The following is a 19,314-nucleotide window of genomic DNA, read 5'->3' as shown; positions in this document are numbered from 1 at the left end:
ATGTTCACAAATAAACAAGATGGTGGTGTTCTGAAGACGCTTCTAAGAACACTCCCGGTGTCCTGGAATGTTCGTAGGGGGTGTCCTGAGGACGCTGTCCGTATTGTTCTCTGCCAAGTTGAATTTGTTCTAAGAACACCCGTGGTGTACTGAAATGTTCGCAAATAAACAAAATGGGGGTGTTCTGAAGACGCTTCTAAGAACACTCGCGGTGTCCGGGGAGTGTTCGTAGGGGGTGTCCTGAGGACGCTGTCCGTATTGTTCTCTGTCAAGTTTAACGTGTCCTAAGAACACTCACGGTGTCCTGAAATGTTCGCAAATAAACAAGATGGTGGTGTTCTGAAGACGCTTCTAAGAACACTCGCATGGCCATTTGTGTTTGTATTACTAACGTGGAGCGATTATCTGAATTGCAGGTAGAGCATAATCTACCATGGTTTGCATTTTGTACAAGTTGCTGAAATGGAATGGATTCACAATTTGGTATTGATATATATATGAAGCGTTCATTGGGGATGTATTTCATTTATAGGTATGTTTTTGTTTTCCAGTACTTGCAGTAAGTACATTAGAAATTCTTGTGGATCTTCCTGTGAGTTTATAGTGAATTTCACCATTCCAGCACAGTAGTCCAATTGTCGTCTTATTCCAAAAACACTATATGTGTTGTCAGGATTGTTTGCTGCATTTCTGTGAAGTACTAACATTTGCAAACACAATGGGTCTGTACTGTGTAAATAAATGTTGTCAACAATTGGTGGTAATTGAAATAGAATATTCATTGCTACATTTGCATAGCAACTTAAACCAACTATATTTGAGAATTTAAATGGTCCAGGTAGTTCTGTATCTAACTGCTTTTTTTGGAGTTTGTCTTCCTTCTTTAAAGAAGTACCTGGTTTACTTTCTCTAATTGATTCTTTTTTGTTTGTGGTACTTGATGAAGTATTAGTTTCTTTTACTCTCTTTGGAGGATTTGCAGTGACGTCCTGTTGCATTTCTGTTTGATTTAGTTTTCTTTTACAACGTTTTAGTTTTTGTGGAAGAGAATATGTGTTTAGATGGGGAGTGTATAGTGAGCGAAGTCTATGTTATTCTAAAATGCAAGGAATATCAGCGTTTACTTTACTTGCATCAAAGTTGATTAGAAATAGACCGTCAAGTGTACGTAAGCGTGATAGTGCTACGTAGCTCATGCCTTCTTTAAAGACTGTGTTACCAATATCTATAATTGCTTTGTCTAGGGTAAGACCTTGTGATTTATGAATCGTGACTGCGTATGCAAGAGTTAGAGAAAATTGTTCTCTGCGTACATACATATCTTTGAAGAGAAGGAATCCAGCTGTTGAGCGTCCTATCCGTTTTACTTCTGAAAGTTTGTCAAAGAGTATATTGACAAACTGAATTTTGTTGTCACGTGGGTATGTTTGAAAGCCAACAACTGTACCCAGTGCTCCATTAACTAGTCCTGGGTCCACGTCAAGGTTACGTTTAAGCATTACTCTGCAATTTAAGGATAATTTTAACATCTTTTCTAAGCCTGCTGTGTTTGAGATTGATTTTTCTAAATTATTTAGTCTTGTTGTGGCTTGATCACACATGGGTAGTGTCATACCATGTACATCTAGTTTGTCTGTGGCGCTAATTTCCATTATTGGTTGCATTTCTTTACTTAACATTATTTCATTGAATTTGAGACAGCTTGCAAGAGTTGGCATTAAGGCCATACAATTGATATTTTTGTGGGCTAATTGTTCCATAACATCTGTAGCACATGCATTATCGCCATAAAGTGCATTAATGTGCCGGGTTTTCAATGTTGCTTCTGCTTCTTTAGAAAGTATACCAACTCTCAAACTTTTTAAAATGTTGGCATAAGTTAGATCTGCAGATTGGCGCATGTTTTCTGTTAATTCTCTGTATTGGAAATGTTGCCAAAGGTTGACATTTCCAATGCTGCCAACAGTTTTACGGCAGAGTTTGTGCCCTAATGTTTTAAAAATAGGTTCACCTTTTACTGATGTTAATTGAAGCAGATCTCCAAAAACAATAATGTGTTTTCCTGCAAAGAGCTCTTCATAGTCTGTTTTGAGTACTTCTTGTAATCTGAGGTGAATCAAAGCTAACTTCAGGTTGGAGACCATGCTCACTTCATCTATTAGTAGCATTTTCATTTGTTTCAATACTCTGCGTAATTCCATTGCAGCTTCTGCAGAAAGTTTGTAATAGTCTAATTTGTTCTGGCAGCTACACCTGTGGGGGCAGTGACAACAGCTGACAGTTTGTTGTTTGTCAATTGTTGAAGGAACTTACTAATGATTTTGATTAGGAATGTTTTGCCAGAACCAGCTTCACCACTGACATACAGTAGTACATGTTTATAATTATGGCAGGAACATTCTTTATTTTCATGTTTTACACCATGTGCAATTTGTTTTGTTACTTCTTGAAAAATGCTACTTTGCTCATTGTTTAGTTTTGATTGTAGTATAGTTAAGTCTTCCTTATCTTCATACTGACACATGGTGTTTTATACTTCTATCATAGCTAATTCTGCCTCATTTGTTAATAGTGGTTCTCCCAGTGGTTCTTGGCTTCCTGTTACAGAAGGTTGACTACTGTCAGGAGTATCCTTATCTAGTTGGGCTTGGAGTTCTTCTTCATGTTGCTGTTCATTGTGCAACATTGTTTTGTACTGTGTAAAGTTTACATCAGTTATAGTGCTTTCATTTGCTTTGAAAGCATCCTCATATGAGTCATAGTTATCTAGTAATTGTTCTTCTTTTCTCCTTGGTTTGAATAGTTGTAGCAGGGACATGTAATATACTTCTTTATGTTGAGGAGTCTTCAATGACAATTTGATATGATTAATTAAATTTGGTTTACTGAGTTTAACTAAGCTGCCTTCAGAGTCTGTCACTCTATATTTACCTTTTTTTTCATCAGGTTTCATATTATTTTTGTATGTGTAGTTTTGGGCTATTTGGTATAGGCACATGTTTTCCAAAGTATTACTTCTGTTTGGGTAGTATGTGTCCAATAAATTGTTTTTTAAAATGTCTTGACTGTTGGGATCATGTTTGGCTATTGTTTCTATATCTTCATATGATTTTAGAACTCTTTTTCTAGATTTAGCTGGACCAAGACTTAGCCATACTATATTTTCAGATTTACCATACAATGAAGTACCAGTTAAACGATCAGCTGCTTCATAAGATCCACATTCTCTATGGGTGAGCATGTTATACCCAAACTGTATAATTTCTGAGATACTGTTTTATCTGATGACAGGTCATTCCAGAGGTCTTGGAGCTCTGTCTTTTCTGCTTTAGTTAAGTATGCTGTGACATATCGTGCAACTGCAGTAGAATTGTCTGCAATGTACTGCACATCTATGTTTGCATTCCATAAGTGGGCAATGATTGCATTATAATCATTGATATATTTTTCTTCTTCTTTTCTTTTTATGTAATATGTATTTTTAGGTGACTTCCTTTAACACTATGTCTAACTGAAGACATGAGGTTGTTTACTTGACCTGTATTTGTAACTGGCCTAGGGAAACCAAATCGGCATTTGGTGTAGTATTTGCCTTTGTTTTTGTATTTGCGACGACAATATTTTCCACATTTGTGTCTTTGAAATTGTAAAATTTGTGCACGAAGATCACTATTTGTGGCTTCTGATGGAATTTCACAAGTGTCATATTTTTCAATAAACTGTAAAACAGTGGCATCACTGTCTTGACCAAATTTAGGAGCATCTTTAATCCATAAAAGCATGTTGATATGTGGTGCTCCTCTGGCTTGGTATTCTTTTCTCCAAAAGAAGTGTTGCACTTCGCCAAGGGGAGGAACAGTTTTATTAAAAATAAAATGTAGCATAGCAATGAAGCGATGGTGAAAATATCTTGAAACATTAACAGGATCCAAAGAACAAAGTTCTCCAGGTGTTAGAATATCTATGTTTGTTTTGTTTTTATTTGATATGCGTAGGAAATCATGTAAATCTTCCCATGCATATTCTGCACAACTTAATGTAACAAACCAAGTGGGTGGGCCAAGGTTTCTGATCATACAACGTACATATCCATGACGTTGAAACCAGTACTCTTTAGTACCACGCATATTTGCTAATAGATTTGTAATATTTGATTGTAAAACCTCATCCTTTTGTTGCGCTTTCTCTAATAATTGTGTAGCTGTCATATTTTGAAAGTGTGATCCTGATTTTAATATGTGTGCAACTCCGTAACATAAAGTTGCTAGTTCACTTTCAAAGAGTAGGTGGAATATGTATTCCACATTTTGTCTAAATCTGGGATCTTCAGAATACATCCGTAATGAGCGGTATTCTGAAGCTGATATTTGAATAGGTCTATCATCAAACCTTCCTCCTTTGCCAGTAGGAAAGAGTAGAGGAAAAGCATGTGCTTCTATACTTTTTTCCCATATACTGATTGGCGATCCTTTTGTTTGACGCATTTGGTAAGTTTCCAGTACATCTTGTACGGTGTCATTACAGTGCAAAGGATGAATTGTATAATGGTCTAAAGTATTTGATATTGTAGCAGGATCTAGTAGCTCAAATTGACCAGCTTCTTGTGTTTCTTGAATTATTTCAGTTGTATCTTTCAAGTTTTCTTCAATATTAATTTCTTTGTAATATTCATTATTCTCTTTAAGATATTGGAAGGCTTGTCTAACTTTATATAAATCTACCATCTGTTGCCATATTTTTTTGTCTTTTGTAGGTACTCCATTTACTAATATAATTAAAGATTGCTGCATTGGACGTTGCACTCCTAGAGTATGCACATTTTCTTTTAGATTTAATGGTAAATAAACTACTTTTCCATGAATGCCTTTTATCAATTCAGAGGGAGGTAATTTTTCTGTTTTTGGTTGAAGGCGTATAATTGCTTGAAATGGGTGTACTGTTTGGGTGTACTGTTTGAATTATGATGCTCTCATATAAATTAAGTTGTTGTAGAGGTTTTGGTACTGGGTATAATTCCAAATTATTTGTGATAGAACGTGAAGGAGTTTGGTTGTTGTCAAGTTTTGTAGTGCAATAGCTCAGTTATTTCATATTTGTTTTCTGCTACAAGGTAGAGAGCTAATTCAAACCATTTAGAATCTTCATTGTCTTCTATTTTGTATGATAGGTCCACAGTTTTTGTGTTACTTTTATAAAAAATTCTACGGCAACATACACATACATGGTTTGGTACTTCAGCTGATGTACTTTTAAATTTAAGTATTTCTTTTTTGTATGTGTTTAGCAAAAGGTTGCCATGTGTAGAATTGTTGCTTAATTGGTTTAAAGCTATTTCATTCTGTAAATGGCTTTCACTTCCAAAATATTTTTTCTGGATATAGTGAATTTCTTCAAGTAGGTCTTTTGCTGTACCATGTAGAAGGATGTTATTTAACTTTGCTAGTGCTAAAGCAGGACTTTTAGCATAGTACAGTTTATAGACTAGATTTCTTATAGTTGAATGATGTGTTGATATCCTTTTGATATCATGGAAAGTGGTTTTACAAGTAGGTCCTGTAATGCAGGCCAATGAATGTCCTTGTAGTCCTGTGTACTTGCGCACTGGACAGGTATCTATATTTTGCAGTAATTTAATTTTGATTTTGTCTTTGCTTTTTACATATTTATTGAGGAATTGGCGTAAAGATTTGAAACATTGTTTGGGAATGTTACACATTGACGTGCATGGCCATTTGTACACTAGACGTTCTGATTCAGTTGAATGGAAGGGTAATTCTAAGTTTTCAGGGCATATTTTTGTAAGAAGTACTTCTTGTTCCATGATGGTATTATTCACTTTTTCATAACCTCGACCACTGCTATGTATAGCAATTGTATTAGTTTGCTTTTGTTTGTACGCTTCTTCATTAAAATATGGTTCGGTGCTTGTAGTGTGATTCCATTCACCTCCGCTGATACTTAAGAAGTTCTTTCTGTTGATATTTTGCTTATTGAGAAGTCTTTTTTGTAATTTAGTTATTAGTTTTGTTAGTGGTTTCATTTTGTTTAACAGTAAAATAAATACATTTCTTTTGAGAAGAATTGCATTGTCCATCAATGCTTCTAAGATTAATTTCCTATGATAGGTTTTAAGCTTTGACCCTGATTTCTCTCCTTTTTTTTATAAGATTTTGAAGGACTTTGTGACGGTATATTTTGGCTAAAATACTTTTCTTGGTATGCTTACTTTGCACTATATTAAAATTTGAAGAAGTAGCTTTATCTGTACTGATAGCTGATTTTCTGTTAATTGTTTTTTGGTTTGTTTTACATTTTGATAGAGGAAGCGAAGTTGTTGTACTTGAAACTTCTTGTGTTTCACTAAATGATTGTATTAGCTGTTTTGTTTCAACTTTTTTTACAAATTCTGCTAGAGATGGATGCTTATGTTGGACACCTATATTTTCATTTGCTCTACTTTTGCGTTGCTTTCTACGGACTTGACTTTTGGTAGGCATTCTTTAGGGTCTGTTGAAAAAAATAAAGAAGATATGGGTTGGGGTGTTCTGGAATGTATGTGTGCTGTGTGCATGAGTGTTTGAGTAAGATGATAAAGATGTATGTAATGGTGTGTGATTGTGCATTGGGAACTAAAGCTAGTAGGGATAGGTATTCTTGAATTTATGTGTTACTAAACTGGAGTTCAGATGACAAAAAAAAAGTAAGCTAGTGGTGTGGAAAAGTACAAATAGTAAATCTGATGTATACAATTAAAACAGTTGTTTTTTCTATAATATGAAAATTGTAGTGGTTCAGTTGGGTAATTTGTGTGTCCAAAAATAGAAATTTGTGGGCCGTTCTGGCTGTAAATCGCTGTTTAAGACATGGAAATTTTTGGACAAAATGGTACAAAATCTCTATTTTTAGAAACCGAAATAGCTCGTATTAATGTTATAGTATATTTGATTAATAATGCAAATATTATGGTGATATTTTACTTTTTTCTTTTTAAATTAACAGGTAACTTCTTAGTTTTTCTTTCTTCTTCGAATTCGGCTGCTTCTTTTCAGGAAACTGGTCTTCACTGCAATTGTAAAAGCTTCAAATTAGTAACTTTGTTTGTATATAGCACTGTTTTTAATTTAGATATTGATTTTTTTAATTGAAATCCTCAGTGCCTTCTGTAAAACCATTAAACTAATTTATTTACATAAGATACATTGCATCAGTTCAGTACATATGATATGTTCTTAATGAACAAATTGTATTGAATGACTAACTGTAGCAAAAAAATATCTTTACTATGTCTTGTGAAATGTATAATATATTAGTGAATACCAATATTTCTGTAAGTAAACTGTTCTAGGTAATAGCGCCTCAATGTCATGTCTAATTTAAAGTAAATAAGTAAATAAATAAATAAAAACAAAAAATATGAAATTGTATAAGTATTTTTATAAAGGTTTAAACATAGATTGTGTTTGCATGCAATTTTGTTTGAATATATGTAGTCTATATATTTCATTTAAAAAATGTTAGTTTAACATGATTTGAGTGTGTGTGTATAAAGAAAGTAAATAGTATAAAGGTTTATAAGTGATAGTTGATTTTAGGAAATTGAAAAAAGTACAGTAAATTCATTTTACAGATTTTACAAGGTAAAAGTCTGTTTGAAAATGTGTTCATCTACTATACAGAAAATATGCATACCTGAAGTTTGTGTTCATGCATATGGATATGCATGGAGCTGCAAGTAGAAATCTTGAAGACTTGTACAGTATTTCTGGTAGATGCTGCTTGCCAATGATATGACACTTGTACTCAGAGAGATTCAGAGTACATTTGCAGTGCTGATCTATGATGATGCAGTTAGATGTAGAGGTCTTGAATGTGATTGGTGCATGGTCATGTGATTTTTGAGGTACATCCAATGAGGGAATGGCAGAGAGAGTGTAGTGGAAATGGTAGAAGGGCTGTTCATGTTACAATATGTCCGCGGACATGGCGGTAGTTCGCGGACATCAGGAGTTACATCAGGGGATTTTTGGGTTCAGAAGTCATGCAAATGAGAATAAGCACTGAAAGGGATTGGTCAGGAAAGTTTGGTGGGTGTGTTGTGCCAGGAGAGATTTTCTCAGATACTCTTTTTGCTGAGAGAACTAAAGATAGCTATGGCTGTGTGTTTCAGAAAACAGATTGTTTGGATTTTAGGAGATTCGTGGATACATTGGTTGAAGGTGCATGCAGAAAGCTGTGGAGTAGCTGTAGATCTTGGATTCCCACATGTGGAAGTACACTGGCATGGAGTACGTGGAATGAAGTGGTTGGACTTGCTACCTCTCTGTGCTACTTTGGAGACAGAGCAACATACAGACATAATTGTAATTCATTGTGGAGGGAACAGTTTAGGACATGTGACTGGAATTTTTTTGCAATTTGCTATGGAAGAAGGATTTAGGAAGGTTATGGACATGTTTCCTAATTCTCAAGTGATATTTTCACGGATTGCGCAGAGACAAATGTGGCTTCGTTCTTCTTCATTTGGTCCACAAATGGAAAAAGCAAGGCGCAATGTTAATAAGGCTGTTTGTGGCTTTCTAAGAGATTTTGGCATGTCTTCTTTTCACAATGAAAATATTATGTTTTGTAGTACATACATTTTTCGCAGAGATGGAGTCCATTTTACTTATGCTGGCAATCAGATTTTTCTGAGAAATGTACAAAATGCATTGCGACCTTTTTTGGAATTACAACAACGATTTTGAAGAAGATGTTAAGCATTTACAATTTTTGACTTACAAACACCACCCAAAGGCTCTTTTCATAGCCACTACTTCTTTCCAGAGAAAATTACAATGTTTGTGATGGAGTAGCAACCCAATTCTTTTAATGTTCGCGAACTGGCCGCAGACTTCTAAAAAATACAAAGAGCCCTGCTTCATTTATTTTCACTTCTATTTTTTAACTGGGAAAGGCGGCTCTGAAAAGAGCCTTATTTTTTTTTGATTTTTGTAATTTTGTATTTTTTTTGGTTTTTCAGACACAACACACTAGGAGAGGAGGGTAAAGGAGGGTAAAGGGGGGACACCAACCACAGGGATAAGAAAGGGTGAGCTGAGAGAGGAAGATGTAGAGTGGGTTTTATTTGGGTAGTGAGCAGGTCTTCTCGTGCTCTCAGACGATAGTCTCAAAAGCACTCCGAAGTCGCTCCCCCCTGCAGAGTACTCTGTCACAGTACATACATACAACTGTGACCCTCGAAAGGTAAGGGTCATCAGCATTCTGTATGGCCTGTGAGGCAGCTTGAGAAAGACGCTGTCCCACAGAGGTGGTCCTTGTGGTGACAGGATCAGAAACAGAGGATGAAGTAGAGGAAATCAACCTGCTACGTTCTTCGCAAGGTACAACCCTGCGAATAGCCCCAGAGTGAAATGACCTCAGGTGTCGCTTCATAGTAGTGGTCCCAAAGCTGTACTTACCGTGCTTCCCGCGACTGAGTATCATTTTGCACTCATTGCAGGTAACACGGTTCGCACGAGCCTTAGGAACATTACCATGAATGGTAAATAACCGCCACACCCAAGACTCACGCCTAGTGCTGGTAGTAGGGTTTTCCTCTACCTCATTCTCATCATCCTCTTCTTCCTCCTCTGCATCCTCACTCCTGTTCCCCTCTTCAGGCCCTTGGGGAGGTGGTGGTGGTGGAGGGGGTGGGGGTGGTGCTGAAGCAGGTGCAGCACCAAGTGGCAGTTCAGCAGCCATCTCGATGATGGTGTAGTCTGCAGGTGGCAGCAAAAATCACTGTGTTCTGAAGAATAGCCAGAAACACAATGGGAATAAGCTCTTGGGCGTGGTCTTTTATAGGAGTGCTTGTGCGCGGTCGACGGACATGCGCACTGTCCGCGGACAGATCGAACACAAAAAAAGGATCCGAAAGTTTCAAAAGGTATATAGAAACTCAAGATTGCTATGTGGGACTTGGTTCATAGTGATAATTTCGACAACAAAAATGTCGAAAGTCAAAATTTCGAAAAAAAAATGTCGAAAAAAAAAATGTCGACTTTTATTTTCAATGCATTTTTTTTACGAAATGGAGGGGGTTCCCCCCCAACCCCCATTTTTAAATTTTTTTTTTAATTTTTCCCTTTTTTTTTAACTCCCGAAACCCTAAAATAAATATATAATTAAAAAAAAACGAAAGTAGATATTTTTTTGTCGACATCTTTTTGTCGACATTTTTGTCTGTCGACATTTTTTTTTCAAAATTATGACTGCCCACCGTGGGACTTGTGCCATGGTGAGATTTTATTGAAAAATATTATGGATTAACTGAAAATGTACTTTTAAATTGTTCGGGGACACGAACAGTGTCCGCATTTCAGGACACACGATGAGCGTGGGCGCGGTCATATGATCCGTTTGCGAACTAGTCCGCGAAGGAAGCGCCTGTCCGCAGGACACCAAGTGCACGGAGATTGGTTAGCGCATGCGCATTGATGTCCTACGGACACTGTTCGGGTTCTGAAGTAATTAAAAGTGCGTCACACGTGAAACGAACATTTCAGGACACCGCGTGTGTTCTTAGAACAGTTTAAACTTGGTAGCGAACAGTAAGGACAGATATAGTGTTCTTCAGGACACGTGTAATTTAGTTTATGTACGAACATTTCAGGACACCAATTGTGTTCTTAGAACAGTTTCAATTGGGTAGCGAACACTACGAACAGGTATAGTGTTCTTCAGGACACCTCCATTTTCGTTTACGTACGAACATTTCAGGACACCAATAGCGTTCTTAGAACAGTTTGAACTTGCTAGCGAACAGTACCGCACAGGTATAGTGTTCTTTAGGACACTTTAATTTTTGTTTGTTTACGAACAATTCAGGACACCACGTGTGTTCTTAGTACAGTTTCATGTTGCTAGCGAACACTACGAACAGTTGTACTGTTGTTCAGGACACATCATTTTCGTTTATTTACGAACATTTCAGGACACCAATTGTGTTCTTAGGACAGTTTTAAGTTGATAGCGAACATTACGAACAGATATAGTGTTCTTTAGAACACTTTAATTTTTGTTTCTTTACGAACATTTCAGGACACCACGTGTGTTCTTAGAACAGTTTCAACTTGCTAGCGAACAGTACGAACAGGTGTGGTGTTCTTCAGGACACCTCCATTTTCGTTTATGTACGAACATTTCAGAACACTCGCACTGTCCGCGGACACTTTTCTTGTTTTAAAAAAAAAAAAAACGGAAACTATTCACAATACAATATAAAAATTAAACTTTATTTAACATATATTAATAATTTATGACAGAGAAGGTGAAGCAGAAACAGAAACAAAAACAGGAGAATTTGGGGTTTCAACATGATTGGTATTAGGTGAAGAGGGGATGTAAATCTCATCAAAACGTTTTGGATTATGGAGAGGGTTTGGGGATAATTGACTGGGATATGGTGAGGAGGGACAAGTACCTGTGGGGCAATGGTACGAGGGTTTTGGTTTGAAATTATTTTCTACAAAAGTTTTTAAATTATTAAAATTAGCCAACAATACATCCATTTTTTCTTCTATATTGTGAAGACTGTTATCCATAACAGGGTTTTCTGAAGTTTTTTCTATTCTGGTATGCTCTGTACAAAAAAATAATATATATGTTAAATGTATATAAAAAAATAATAAATAAATGGTTTATATTATAAAGTATTTACCATTAGTTTCACTATCTTGTGACATTTCTTCATGTGGGAAATTGTCCTCTAGCCATTCCAGAGTACTAGACATGTCTGTGAGAAAAAGAAAAAGATAATATATTTTTTAATCTAATACAGAAAGTTTATAAATATATGAGTAAAATGAAGTACACTTACTATTTCTGGTAAGATAAGTCCTATGTTTTCAGTGGGTCTGGTCTTGTTCTCAGTTCTGTTGTGTCTGTGAGGTAATTATGTTGGAAGCCAATTTATCTTCTTGTGGTATATTCCATTTCAGAACATATTGTATTTAAATGAATGGTTAGTGTGTTACATATATGGGTTACATTTCTTATGTATTACTATATATAATGTGTTTCTGTGCTGCTTTTTGAATTTGTTAAATGTTCCTATATTATGATATAACAATCAAACATACCCCACCACCCCCCCCACAGTTTTTAGGTAGTGGTACTGTCCTCCGAACATGTCCGCGAACATTAAATAAGTTCGCGGACATCAAGTTCATAAGAAGAGATCTAGTCAGTTCCATATGACATGTATATAAATTCAAAGTCATTATTGTTAAGTTGTGCTACTAAAAAACTATGAAATTCAGTGAAAAAACGTTGTTAAAGGGACGTTATGGTTAAGTTGCGCTACTAAAAACCTATGAAATTCAGTGAAAAAAACGTTGTTAAAGGGACATTATGGTTAAGTTGCGCTACTAAAAACCTATGGCTCACTATTTTTTCTTTTGCTGACATATCTAGGCCACATGGTTTCTTCGGTAACAGTCAGAAACTAAGAATTTTATTTTATTTGTAGAAATATCCTTCTAGTAGGTTCTTACAGTAATTCCCTTAGAGTAGTCACATCATATGAAACATATACATATGGGAAAACACAAGCTTGAAAGACAGCAATCCTTTTTGTGCATAAAGATAATTACTAGACTTATGAGCACTTTCTGATAGTTCTGTTCTTTTTATGGCTGTACTTTCCCTGTATATGGTCATATTTGTATACATTGTACTCACACTACTTTCCTTAGGGTCCAATCACATCAAGTGATACATATACATAGGGTAAATAGCAGCTTTGAAACAGAGCAATCATTTATTTGCATGAAACTAATCAGTTAAGTTATGAATTGTTTCTGCTACTACTTGTGCTTTTTTGCTAACTTCACTTTCCCTGTATATACCCATATTGGTATGTGTTCTTGTGTCTTTGTGTTTTGTCTATAGTAATGCAATTATGTAATACATGGGTTTTATTAGCTACTTATTACATATTTCACAGTACACAAAAATCTATTAAGAAAACAATTATCATTTCATTATTCAACATATTAACATTACGAATATCATACCTTCATCTTGTACGCTGCACAAAATGTTATGTTTCTGTATGAGTAGCTTAGTATACTAGATAGAACCCCATAATAGGATGCTATTTATATCAATGCATCGTTCAATGCACTTATTAGGGTATATTTCTTGCAATGATTCTTGACACTTTTTTCGCAACATAATAAGAATCCCTTCTACACATATTTCATGAGAAGTACATACACATGTGATGTCATCAGTGATGTCATCAATGACATTTGTGATGTCATCTTTGATGTCCTGGGTGTTAGTCTTAGCAGTGCACGGTGGTGGCGCGAGTTATGGTTGCTTAGCTTACCATAACTGGCGAATTTCAAGGGTTTTTCGGTTTTACTTGGAACCATAACATCCCTTTAACAAAGTTTTTTCACTGAATATATATATATATATATATATATATATTTGTAGGACAGTTGGTTTTAAAAAATATATCAAGTTGTGTATTTTAATGTGTAAGAATGGTCCCATCTATACTTACAATATTTGTTTCCATTTCTTTTTTTAATTGATTTTTATTCAGCATTGAAAACAAATAACTGGTACGACAAGTACCAAAGAACGAGCAAGCAAACTGTTGCAACCAAAATGATCAACGACATGTATGGACACACAATTCATTAATCTAAAGAAATGACATACCGTTACATAGAGACAATACAATTTCTTGGCTTAATTACCCTGGTTTTTCCACTTGTTCCATATCTTAGTAAACGTATGAGGGCATCTGCAGGCTCTATATATCCTTTCCTCAATTTACATGCAGTTATCTAATTCTCGTTCCAATTTGGAGATCTTGGGTGATTCCCTCGTGCCCCACAGCAAAGCAATATTTTGTTTAGCCACAACCATAGCATTTGATATGAAGAGTTTCTCATATTGGGAAAAGACTGTCTATCCCCATATATCCGAGCAAAGCAACTTTTGGATTGTCGGGAAATGAAGGTCAAGCATTACAGATAAGCACCTCTGAACTGGATGTCAAAACCTATGAATCTTGAGGCACAGCCAGATTGTATGTAAAAAGGTACTGACCGCTATGCAGCAGCACAGACAGTTGGGGCTCTTGGCTCAGCCACATCTAAACAGCAGATTCCTGGTGTAATAGAGCCTGTGAAGGATTTTTAGCTGGACCAGTCAGATTCCTACTAGAATTGTTTTTCTCATGGTTTTATCAGACCATCCTGCCAGTCCTCTGCTTCAATTGGATCAAGATCTGATACCCATTTCTGTTCCAGTCTCGGCAGGCGGTACGGGTGAAATTGAGGACAACCTAATTGAGAACCGAGATTGCCTTTTTGGGAATCAATTCACTAAGCGAGTTGGTTTCTAAGAGGTTCTGGCCTAGGCAGTCGTAGGTTCCCCTCAATTGTTTTATACTTACAATAATAATTGGACATAGAGGTCATCCTGCATAAATCACTGTACTTCACTATTGAAGTGTTAGTTTAGGTTTACATATTCCTGGTTTACAAAGGTTTAGGTTAGAAGGCTTAACATTATGGATGGGTAGGAATATGATTGAAAAGACCTAAATTAGTAGACAAATGATGGCATACCGCGTGCATCTTGCGGCACCATTTTGGAAATCATGTTAATATATAGCCTCTGACGTCAACAAGTTCAGCGTGTGACACCATGTGTCACCAATGCACTGTTAGTAACAAAACACATAATTACTATTAAGGTTATAATAATACTTTTCAAAGGTTGGCATATTTCCTGCAAAGTTGCTTATAGATTAAATATATTAAACTTAGAAAGCTGTCCATATTTGGAGGGTAATATGTATTCAATGAGTCAAACCATGGCTATTGCATGCTTTGTTCCATTGCATTGGATAACTTGTAATAGTCAATTCTAGGTAAGTATGAACCTTGATATGACACTGATGTGTATCATTATCAATGTAATGTCCCACATGTGTGTTAACAATTGATGACCTAATAGTAGCTGTTACAGGTGTTTACAGGGGAAAATATCACTGTAAAGTGTGCCTATATAGTTGGGAAAAGTGAATCTTCTACCAGGATAATGTGTATTTATCTAACATAATTACCATTTGACTTGTTTTGCATGCTAATTATTGTTTAACATTCATGATTCAGGGCATTGTTGTTACCATATAGATGGCCATGTAACAATATGTTATCAGGTCCTGTTTCCTTTAGTTCAGAGAAATACATCAAATTCATTAGCTGTGTTCAGTCCTAGAATTGTTGTATGTAGCTTGCAAATATATGTAAGAGGATTCAATTCAACACTACAGCTAAGTCAATGCCTAGTCTGGGATACTGAATGGAAACCCTTATTGATATAGCTTTATGTCCAGTTCATGAGTTCTGGATGACTACCCCTATATAACACCCCTCTCTTAGAATCCCCCTGACCCTACTGAGCCAAGAAGTAGTTCTGTTTTGCAAGTTTAAAAGGTTTATTTGAGAAATAAAACAAAATATAGATACCACGCTTTTATAATAAATTAATAATCGATATCGCCCTTATAAATATAATGTTAATCAACAATGGGTAATCTGACACTAGCACACTTCTTTATAATCAATGAGGAGTTAGTATAGGATGGATCAAGTAGCAAAAATACTTTTATGATTTCAAGGGAAAAGCAATGAGGAATAAAATGCAGTACAGAAATACTTGAGATGATTTTAGCAAAAGATAAGATAATCACTTTTTCTCTGGCAATTCACCCCCCTCCTCTATGCAATGTAAGAAATGGAAGTAGATGGAAAGAGGAGCACACAGTTCTCAGGAATGCAATCAAATACAATACGAAATTCAGTTCCCCCCCAGCAAGCTTAGAGAAAACCGGTATGAGTTTTAAAACACAGGCCCAAGTGCTTTGAATGTGGTGGCAATGAAGTGAGAAATATGCTGAAAATGCTTTTAATTCCCTTTAGGAGGTTCAGGGTGAGTGAGAGATACTTGGGATGAGCTCAGGCTCACTTTAGCAATGATTCAGTGATGGTTATTAAGAGGCAAACAATTTTTTAGCAGAGGAAAGCAAAAAGCTGCTATCTTTTTACAGGTAAAGAAATCAGGCCAAATCACAAATCGCGGCAAAATTCGCAAGTGCGTGAATCGTGATTACGGCAAAAGTATAAGGAAAGTTAAATTTCGTTCCTAGCCCAAACGGTTCCAGAGATACGGACGATTTAATAAAGGTAGTTTTTCGGATTTAAAGTAAACTCAAAATGACAGGTGACAGCTTGCAGCTTCAGAATTGACAGGTGACAGTTGTGCAGCTTTAAAAATGACAGATGATATGATTTCTAGGAGGCAGTTCTACTTAGGTTAAAATAATTTGGATTAGATTATTTTAACTAAGAGATTGGTTCTGCCCAGATCTGCTAGATACTCACAATATAAATTTGAAATAGGCCTCGCCACGGATCTGGTCAGGTTTTGGACTGGACTCCGGTTCTGGTCTCGGCACTTCACAGTGATCTGGTTCAGCTCTCTGGTTCTGCTCACAGCGGTCTGGGTCACTCTGGATCTCTGGTCTGGTCTCTGGCAATTGTTCTTGGCAAAAGAATTCAAACAGCTCGCCCGGCTGTGGAATAGTTCGCAAATGATTTTAAGGTTGCTGAGGCCTGCTGAGAAGAGTTCTCAGTTTGTGGGTTTAGGCCCTTGCTTTAAGTTCTGAAGTAAAGTTCTGGTCTTTGGAGATTGATGGATTTGAAGTCTGGATCTCTGGATGTGAAGTCGTCGGTCAGCATGCTCCACAGCAAATGGAATTGAATCTCTCTACCTGTCCCACCAGTCTCTTTTTATGTGTTTTGAAAATGGGTGTGTGCCTGGGCCTAGCTAAGCCTGCCCCTCTCTACTTGTCATTGGCCCAATTCTCCCCTCTCCCATGATTGGGGGAAGGAAATGGATTGTCAGCATGATGAAGTCTGTTTATGGGTCAGAGGATCCTCCCCTGGTCAGTTTGCCCACAAATCTATATTTGATTCAAATACATCCTTCCCAGATATACCAGATATACAATTTGTTGAAAACACATGTGCACATTATATATTCCTTATGGTCCATATTTGTCCGCCTCTGATCTTCCTGTGGGGCTTGCATTCAAAAATGACAACATTTTGCGCTTTTTAACTGGTTTTGCAATATCGGACATTTACCCAAAATTACACACATGTGCGCAAGGAGTATGGACATTAATTGATGAAGTGTCAGATTTTTAACATGCAGACATTTGGAGTGAGACCCTATTTTCCGCTAGCAACCCCCCTAGAATACACCACAGGGTCCTAACGCCTCTCAAAATGTTCACAGAAAAATCACAAAAATAATGATATTACTTATATAATTCTCACAAGTCCGCACTATGAGTTATCTATCTTTTTAAAATTATGCCCTGGTCAAAAAGGGGTGTGGCTTCCCACATCACAGGGTGGAATAACTGGTTTATCGACTTCCCCCAAGCTCAGCTGCTAGCAGAGGCACTGCCCCTTCCAGTTTCCCCTAAGAGGAAGCCACTTTACGGCCCCCCAATATAATATTTGCCTGAGTCCAGGACAGGCCTTTGTTCAACTCCCTGTAGTCCCCAGCTGCTCCACCCCTAATCTAATCAGAGAGGTGACAACTCCTTTTGGCAAGGGGAGTGGCTGAGCAGGTTTCAACTCCTGTCGGGGGTAGTTGTCAGGCAGAATCCAGTTTCATTAAGCCAGGTTTCAGCTAAATGTCACTTTTTGTTCCCAGTTTTCTACATTCAAATCAAACTGACAATTTTTACATATACATTAAATAATTACTTCCTTCAAGTCATTTCAGAATATAGTTTTACATTGTATCCACCTCTTAGCAAGTCTTTCCTTGGTCTGGTTTTATTTCATTTGTTCAGTTTTACACAAAAGTCCGGTGGTTTTAAAACGCCGGCTTTCTGATAGTGGTGAGTACTGGTAATGCAACCATTTTTGGGATTAAGAAAATGAATTCCCCACAGTTCTGAGTTGCTTTTTTGGTAATCAGCATTGCCATTCCCAATGGTTTCAGGCTACTGTGTCTGTAGCCCACTGGTGGTTTTAGGCAGTGCCCTCCTGTGCTCACAACATAGGGAAAAATGGGTGGCAGCCTATTCTTAATGTTTTCCCTGTGCACTCTCTGGGGAGTTCTGGCCATCATGATGTTTTCCATGCCAGTACTGCACAGTTTTATTGTAGGGCTTGGATGCATGGGTAAAAACATCCCACATATACTTTGCTTTCAGTTTCCTACATGTAGGTTCTCCATTGACCCCCTCTTATAGATTGCTTAACATGATCTCCTGTCAGGAATGTAATGTCCTTCTTGTTGTTCATTGGTGTATTTCATTCCAATGCAGGAGGAGTGATAGTCATGGGTCCTGATTCTTGATCATATTCAGGTGTTCTCGTATTCTGATGTGAAGCTCATGAATTATGCTGCAAATATACATTTTCTTACAAACACAAACAATGATATAGATAGTAAATTTGCTTCAATGATTCCTGAAATGTTTGATATCAATTGTACAAAGATGCATAACAGGCACGTTCCGAATATTGTGAAGTGCATTTGGACACATGCTTCAGTGGCCACATTTAAAGAATCCTTTGATCTGTTGTGCTAATTCTAACCAATTCCTAGTGTGTTCCAGTGTTTGCATATAACCTTTGCATAATGTATTTTGTAGTGCCCTATGATAAATAATATTGGGTCTAGTCTTAATTTATGTATTTAGTGTGTCATCTATTGTTAGTAGGTGCCAGTTTTTGTTTAGTATATTGCATATCAGGTGGATTTCTTAAATATAACTGTTAATAAAGTTCACTTTATCATGTATGGGTTCTCGTGTATTCCTGAATTGTAAGTTAGTTGTGGTTAATTCCTCTTTTGTCTTAGTCCTGGCTTTGTCACTTGCCTTGACATTATTTTTATTGTGTAACCTCTTCCCCTGAATCTATTATTTACCAGGCATGTTAAATTCTCTCTCCTTCACTGCAGTTTCAATGTGCCTGGATAATTTCTCCTGCTGGAATATTTTGTATGGTACTTTTGAGTTGGCGACTTGTTGCCAGTAAAGTCGAGTTAACCTATCTGGGAACTTAGTGCTAACCCTCTCTAGCAGAAAACATAATGATATGGACACAAGGGTTCTCAATAAAGCCATCTCCTATGACCTTCAAGGCCAATAGATTACATAGAGACACAAATAGATCTCTTTTAGTTCATTAGGAAACTTACAATCAAGACGTTTTT

Source organism: Ambystoma mexicanum, chromosome 6p, assembly GCF_040938575.1.
Source record: "Ambystoma mexicanum isolate Mex_15411 chromosome 6p, UKY_AmexF1_1, whole genome shotgun sequence".
Classification (NCBI taxonomy): domain Eukaryota; kingdom Metazoa; phylum Chordata; class Amphibia; order Caudata; family Ambystomatidae; genus Ambystoma; species Ambystoma mexicanum.
The sequence above is the reverse complement of the archived record's forward strand: the minus strand, read 5'-3'. Positions refer to the sequence as shown.